The following is an 8,066-nucleotide window of genomic DNA, read 5'->3' as shown; positions in this document are numbered from 1 at the left end:
AGTACTCATTACATTCTGAATACTTAGCAGAACAGGAAGAATTGTGAAACACATGGTCATCCTAACTGCATATGTTCTGGCAGATTCACAGTACATTAGACACAACATGAGATCAGGACATTAGACACAACATGAGGTCAGTACATTAGACACAACATGAGGTCAGTACATTAGACACAACATGAGATCAGGACATTAGACACAACATGAGGTCAGGACATTAGACACAACATGAGGTCAGGACATTAGACACAACATGAGATCAGGACATTAGACACAACATGAGGTCAGGACATTAGACACAACATGAGGTCAGGACATTAGACACAACATGAGGTCAGTACAGTAGACACAACATGAGGTCAGGACATTAGACACAACATGAGGTCAGGACATTAGACACAACATGAGGTCAGTACAGTAGACACACCATGAGGTCAGGACATTAGACACTACAAACAGGAGAAGAAAATGTCCTAACCTCAACCACCATGTTACTATTTCATCACCTTCCTCTTTTGAAATTTCCCTTTTATTCTGTGGTTGACATCATAAACAGTTAGTCAAAGACTCAGGGCAGAGACAGGTCAGTAAAGAAACAGACATAGAGGCAACTATAGGACCAGAATCTCTACATAGACAGAAAACACAGTAAGTTATTATAGAATCTTTATATTTTTTATTTTTTTATTTCACCTTTATTTAACCAGGTAGGCTAGTTGAGAACACGTTCTCATTTACATCTGCGACCTGACCAAGATAAAGCAAAGCAGTGCGACAGAAACAACAACACAGAGTTACATGGAGATATCTGAGGTCATCTATGCTGAGCCAGATATGAACAAGAAGGTCAAGTTTAACAGAGATGAGATGAAGGAGAGGATTGTGGATATCTACGTCAGTGCAGACACCCTGAGAGACGGTGAGACCAGCACCAAGAGAGAAGAGACAGCAGACACTGCTCCTAATAATGGACCAGGAGACCAGCACTTAGGTAACACACACACACACACACACACACACACACACAGACACACACACACGCACACACTCACAAAACATAAAAGTCTCTTGTATGTGTCCACAGAGCCTGATAGCTCAGGGAAGAGACCCTTCCTAGTTGCTGCAGTGTGTCTTGGGCTGTTGTGTGTTCTACTGGCTTGGATCATAGGCCTGTCTGTCTACTGTGAGTTTGTGTACAAGTTCATTGCTTTTCACATAGTTGTATTAAGTGCTGGTTACTAAGCCTATTTACCTGGTGTTTTACCTAGTAACTATGTGTTAATACTTTGTAGATAACAGAGCCATCAAAGATTCTGAGGATAAAAGGAACAACTTGTCACAGAGTTTTTCCCTTTATAAGACCAACACAACTGAAGAGAGAGACCAGTTACAGACCAGATACAACAACCTGACTGAAGAGAGAGACCAGTTACAGACCAAATTCAACAACTTCACTGACGAGAGAGACCAGTTACAGACCAGATACAACAACCTGACTGAAGAGAGAGACCAGTTACAGACCAGATACAACAACCTGACTACAGAGAAAGACAGGCTTCAGAATTTGCTTTGTGGTCAGTGAGCTGGTTTTCATACTTATCTTTATTATAGTCAATGTTATAGTTATAGTCAATGTCAATGTTTCATTGAGATTTAGTCCAGTGAATCATGGAAAATAAAATGTGATGTTTATTGTATTGTATCATATTGAATCAGTGTTGTGTTGTGTCATCAAACAGAAAAAACATGTTCTGACAGATGGAAGAAGTTTGAATGCAGTTGTTAATTCATCTCTAATGAGGAGAAAACCTGGGAGGAGAGCAGACAGGACTGTCTGAAGAGAGGAACAGACCTGGTGATCATTAACAGCAAAGAGGAACAGGTGAGAGGAGATAGTGAGAAGGGGGAGGTGGGGGGAGGGGGGATATAGGGCTGTCGGGGGTAGATATGGTCAAACAATGAGCTTCAAAAGTATTGGGACGTTGACAAATGTTTTTTTTGGGGTGGGGGCTTTGTGCTCCAGCACTTTGGATTTGTAAATATACAATGTCTATGAGGTTAACGGGCAGATTGACAGCTTTCAGTTTATGGGATTTGTTCATCTTTAACTTTCTCACTCATCATTATTGACAAATCATTCAGCACTATCCATAGTCATGGTAGCATCCACATTTATGTAGAAGTGTTTAGAAACATATTATATACTTATTTACATGAAACGTTACTCCAAATTGACACAATACATTATTAACCATTAATTTCTATTTGGCACAAAATAATCTGAAACACAACCAAAACTAAAAGCAAATTCATCCAACAAGTTTGTAGTTTCACAAGCTAGATTTAGTCATTGCGTGCTACGGAATATGGGACCAAATACTAAAAACTTTGACTACTTTAATACACATATAAGTGAATAGGTCCTAATACTTTTGGTCCCCTACAATGGTGGACGATGTACAAACAGTGATGTAATTTCTAAACGGTTCACTCGATATGGATGAAAAAAAACTAAACTGAAAGCTGACGGTCCGCACTTTAAACTATAATGTATCATTTCAAATACAAAGTGCTGGAGCCAAAACAACAAAAATGTGTCAGTGTCCCAAAACTTGGAGCTTACTCAATGCAGTGTATCTTTCTCAACCATAGGAGTTTCTCTTCACCTTCAAGAAGAGAGTCTGGATTGGTCTGACTGACAGAGAGACAGAGGAGACCTGGAAATGGGTGGATGGAACACCACTGACCACAGAGTAAGAGATGTTAACTACTCTGACAATAAGGCTCCAATGAAAATGTTTCTATACAGGTTATTGTCATTGATTGTAGCAGTCAACAAAGATATCTTTAATTATGTATATTAACATGTATATTATTTAGGATTGTAATGTTCTAACTGTGATATCTCACGGTTATTAACCCTGTAGGTACTGGTATTAACCATGATATCTGACTGTTGTTAACCCTGTAGGTACTGGTATTAACCATGATATCTGACTGTTGTTAACCCTGTAGGTACTGGTATTAACCATGATATCTGACTGTTGTTAACCCTGTAGGTACTGGTATTAACCATGATATCTAACTGTTTTTAACCCTGTAGGTACTGGTATTAACCATGATATCTGACTGTTGTTAACCCTGTAGGTACTGGTATTAACCATGATATCTGACTGTTGTTAACCCTGTAGGTACTGGTATTAACCATGATATCTGACTGTTGTTAACCCTGTAGGTACTGGTATTAACCATGATATCTGACTGTTGTTAACCCTGTATGTACTGGTATTAACCATGATATCTGACTGTTTTTAACCCTGTAGGTACTGGTATTAACCATGATTTCTGACTGTTTTTAACCCTGTAGGTACTGGTATTAACCATGATATCTGACTGTTTTTAACCCTGTAGGTACTGGTATTAACCATGATATCTGACTGTTATTAACCCTGTAGGTACTGGTATTAACCATGATATCTGACTGTTTTTAACCCTGTAGGTACTGGTATTAACCATGATATCTGACTGTTTTTAACCCTGTAGGTACTGGTATTAACCATGGTATCTGACTGTTTTTAACCCTGTAGGTACTGGTATTAACCATGATATCTGACTGTTTTTAACCCTGTACGTACTGGTATTAACCATGATATCTGACTGTTTTTAACCTTGTAGGTACTGGTATTAACCATGATATCTGACTGTTTTAACCCTGTAGGTACTGGTATTAACCATGGTATCTGACTGTTGTTAACCCTGTAGGTACTGGTATTAACCATGGTATCTGACTGTTTTTAATCCTGTAGGTACTGGTATTAACCATGATATCTGACTGTTTTTAACCCTGTAGGTACTGGTATTAACCATGGTATCTGACTGTTTTTAATCCTGTAGGTACTGGTATTAACCATGATATCTGACTGTTTTTAACCCTGTAGGTACTGGTATTAACCATGGTATCTGACTGTTTTTAATCCTGTAGGTACTGGTATTAACCATGATATCTGACTGTTTTTAACCCTGTACGTACTGGTATTAACCATGATATCTGACTGTTATTAACCCTGTAGGTACTGGTATTAACCATGATATCTGACTGTTGTTAACCCTGTAGGTACTGGCATGAACCACAGCCTGATAATGCAGGTCCTACTGGGGACGAGGACTGTGTTGAGATACGTACTGATCAGAGTCCTCTTGAGGCATGGAATGACATGTCATGTGACCTGAAACTCAACTGGATTTGTGAGAAAGTGGTTTATCATCACCATGACAACATACTGTAAAACACAGCAGCCTATAGTACAGACAACTTCCTCCTTCATTCTCTGTCTGTCTGTCGCTGTCTGTCTCTGTCTGTCTGTCTCTGTCTGCCTCTGTCTGTCTCTCTCTCTCTCTGTCTGTCTCTGTCTGTCTCTGTCTCTCTCTGTCTCTGTCTCTGTCGCTGTCTCTCTCAAACACACACACACACACATACACACACACCAATTGTTGTATTTGTTTGTAGTATCATACTCATAAAAGGCTGACTTATTTCCTGTTTGTAGCTTCCTGTGTACCAGAAGTTATGTTTGACACATCACCAGAGTCAACATGAAGTTAGTACATTTGACTTTGTTCACACTCTGCATGCAGTGCATTTCATCATTTCCAATTCTAATATATTATTTTCACTTGCTACAGATATTTACATGCTCCAATTTAGGCCTGGTGATGGATTGGAAATATTCTCAACAGTACCAAACCACCATTACATACACTGTATAGGAGTTGACTGTATCACCAATCAATGAGTGTAGTAGAGATATCAAAGGGTATCAAAGGATTTTTTTTAATAATCTTTGACAGTCAGTCTTTGTTGTCAAGTTACAAATAAGCACAAAATCAAATGCTCATATTTGACTGTTGTTCCCCTATATGGGTCCCAAAAGAGGGAAGTGAAGTGGATCTTTTCAGTGGTTTAACCAGCTGGCACTCAAAATCTCCAAGACCAATCAGGTTCATTAAGAGAGAGGGCGGCAAGTAGCCTAGAGGTTAAGATCGTTTGGCCAGTACGGAAGGTTGCTGGTTCGAATCCCTGAGCAGACTAAGTGAAACATCTGTCGATGTGCCCTTGAGCTATGCACATTACCCTAATTGATCCTCTAAGTCGCTCTGGATAAGAGCGTCTGCTAAATGACTAAAGGGTAAATGTAGAGGAGAGCCCTGGTGGTTACTGTTGCCATCTCATCCTCACTGGTTAAGACTACCCACCCTCAATATCCACTTAGAGCAGTTTGTAGTGTCACATCTATTGTATGGACATTATAATGACCCATGTTTGAAGTCCTGGACCTCCTGAACATGTTGATGTGCAGTCAAAAGTTTGGACACCCCTACTCATTAGAGGGGTTTTCCTTATTTTTTATATTTTCTACTTTGTAGAATAATAGTCTAGACATCAAAATTATGAATTAACACACATGGAATCATGTAGTAACCAAAAAAGTGTTACACAAATCAACATTTATTTTATATTTGAGATTCTTCAAAGTAGTCACCCTTTGCGTTGATGAAATCTTTGCAAACTCTTGGCATTCTCTCAACCAGCTTCACCTGGAATGCTTTTCAAACAGTCTTGAAGGAGTTCCCACATATCCTGAGCAATTGTTGGCTGCTTTTCCTTCACTCTGCGGTCCAACTGTTTCCTAACCATCTCAATAGGGTTGAGGTTGGGGGATTGTGGAGGCCAGGTAATCTGACGCAGCACTCCATCACTCTCCTTCTTGGTCAAATAGCCCTTACACAGCCTGGAGGTGTATTGGAACTCAAATGACAGTCCCACTAAGCGCAAACCATATGGAATGCCTATCGCTGCAGAATGCTGTGGTAGCCATGCTGGTTAAGTGGGCCTTGAATTCTAAATAAAAGCGTTGAGATTTCTGAGACTGTGTTGAGATATACACTGGACAAGATGACCATGTAGAGACATGGAATGATTTATATTGTGCTGCTGCAAATGGTTTAACAATAACCACTGTAACAATCTCTCACACACACACACACACACACACACACACACACACACACACACACACACACACACACACACACACACACACACACACACACACACACACACACACACATATATGCACACATGTACGTACACAAGTATGCAAACATGTTTTTTTTGTGTATTAGCATAGTCACAACTGCATGTAATTTTTTTATACTTCCCTAGAGTTTACACCTACATCAGTCACACAGACAGAGACACACAGATGACTCAGAGGCAGAGATATCACTAGAAGTAGAGTGTCACGATCGTCGTAAGAAGCGGACCAAAGCGCAGCGTTGTTTGAATACATTCTTCTATATTTAATGAAGAACACTTAAACAAAAACAACAAAACGAATAAGACGAACGTGACCGCTATAATAAACACTGTGCTAACATGCAACATAACATAGACAATAACCCACAACCCACAATACAAAACAGGCTACCTAAATATGGTTCCCAATCAGAGACAACGCAAAACACCTGTCTCTGATTGAGAACCATATCAGGCCAAACACATAGAAATAGACAACATTGAAATACAAACATTGACTGCCCACCCCAACTCACGCCCTGACCATACAAAACAAAAGACAAAACAAAGGAACTAAGGTCAGAACGTGACACAGAGACTTAAAACCTCTAACGAGTCACCCTCCCGGATCCGGGATCCTCCTCATCAAAAAAGCTGACTAGCATAGCCTAGCCTAGCGCCACAGGGATATCATATAATATAATTTCATGAAATCACAAGTCCAATACAGCAAATGAAAGATAAACATCTTGTGAATCGAACAATCATTTCCGATTTTTAAAATGTTTTACAGCGAAAACACAATATATATTTATATTAGCTCACCACAATAGCCAAACACACAACACCATGTTTTCACCATGTTTTCACCGCCAACATAGCTTTCACAAAACCCACAAATAGAGATAAAATTAATCACTAACCTTTGAACAACTTCATCAGATGACAGTCTTATAACATCATGTTATACAATACATTTATGTTTTGTTCGAAAATGTGCATATTTGGAGGTATAAATCGTAGTTTTACATTGCAGCCACCGTCACAAATAGCACCAAAACAGCCAGAATAATTACAGAGAGCAACGTGAAATACATAAATACTCATCATAAAACATTTATGAAAAATACATGTTGTACAGCAAATGAAAGAGAAACATCTTGTGAATCCAGCCAATATTTCCGATTTTTTAAGTGTTTTACAGCGAAAACACAATATATATTTATATTAGCTCACCACAATAGCCAAACACACAACGCCATTTATTCACCGCCAACATAGCTTTCACAAAACCCACAAATAGAGATAAAATTCATCACTAACCTATGAACAACTTCATCAGATGACATTCTTATAACATCATGTTATACAATACATTTATGTTTTGTTCGAAAATGTGCATATTTAGAGGTACAAATCGTGGTTTTACATTGTGAATACGTAGCCATAATGCACGAAATTGTCCGGGGAAATTTTGGACAGTCACGTAATCTAACCAAAAAACTCATCATAAACTTTACTAAAAAATACATGTTGTACAGCAAATGAAAGATACACTGGTTCTTAATGCAACCGCTGTGTTAGATTTAAAAAAATTACTTTAGTACAACGTACAGCATGCAATATTGTGAGACAGCGCTCACCAATTCTCCGCCTTGTTGGAGCCAACATAAACCACAAAAATACGAAATAACATCATAAATATTCTCTTACCTTTGATGATCTTCCATCAGAATGTAGTGCAAGGAGTCCTAGTTCCAGAATAAATCGTTGTCTTGTTTTAGAATGTCCATTTCTTCTGTCGAATTAGCAACTTTGGCTAGCCATGTGGAGCGCACATGTCCAAGAACTCTTAGCGCATGGAACGAAAAATTCCAAAAGTCCCAATAAACGTCGAATAAACTGGTCAAACTCGGTTGAAAATCCAACTTCATGATGTTTTTCTCATATGTATCCAATAAAATCCGAGCCGGAGCATTTCGTCGTG

General features: G+C 38.9%; 1 pseudogene; it reads left to right on the top strand.

Moving 5' to 3' along the window:
- The first annotated feature begins 801 nt into the window (after window positions 1–801).
- On the top strand, window positions 802–4,289 carry LOC120052244 (annotated as a pseudogene).
- The last annotated feature ends 3,777 nt before the right edge of the window (window positions 4,290–8,066 follow it).

Source organism: Salvelinus namaycush, chromosome 8 (genome assembly GCF_016432855.1).
Source record: "Salvelinus namaycush isolate Seneca chromosome 8, SaNama_1.0, whole genome shotgun sequence".
Classification (NCBI taxonomy): Eukaryota; Metazoa; Chordata; class Actinopteri; order Salmoniformes; family Salmonidae; genus Salvelinus; species Salvelinus namaycush.
Note: the sequence above shows the minus strand (reverse complement) of the source record. Positions and strands in the feature narration are given on the sequence as shown.